The sequence below is a fragment of the Lissotriton helveticus genome, chromosome 1_2 (genome assembly GCF_964261635.1).
Source record: "Lissotriton helveticus chromosome 1_2, aLisHel1.1, whole genome shotgun sequence".
Taxonomy (NCBI): Eukaryota; Metazoa; Chordata; class Amphibia; order Caudata; family Salamandridae; genus Lissotriton; species Lissotriton helveticus.
In genome coordinates, this window is record NC_136058.1 from 69,952,196 (window position 1) to 69,952,455 (window position 260).

Below are 260 nucleotides of genomic sequence, written 5' to 3' on the forward strand. Positions count from 1 at the left end.
TCTGTAAGCCCCCACTACGTGGGGGCTTAATAGTCGAGGAAAATGGGCTCCCTGGGGGCAGGCCGTCGGGGAGTGGACGTGGCCTGGGCTTAACCCTCCTTGGGTCGGGGCGCTGGGGACAGGGCTCCACCGGGGCCCGGGGAGGCTCTGCCCAGCCCGGCTAGGGTTCAGAAGGTGGGACCGGGCCCGGGGCTTGAGCTCCGGCCGGCCGGCCCCGGGGTGCGCGAGCCCCCCCGTCCCGCAGGCCATCAGAGGGTCCG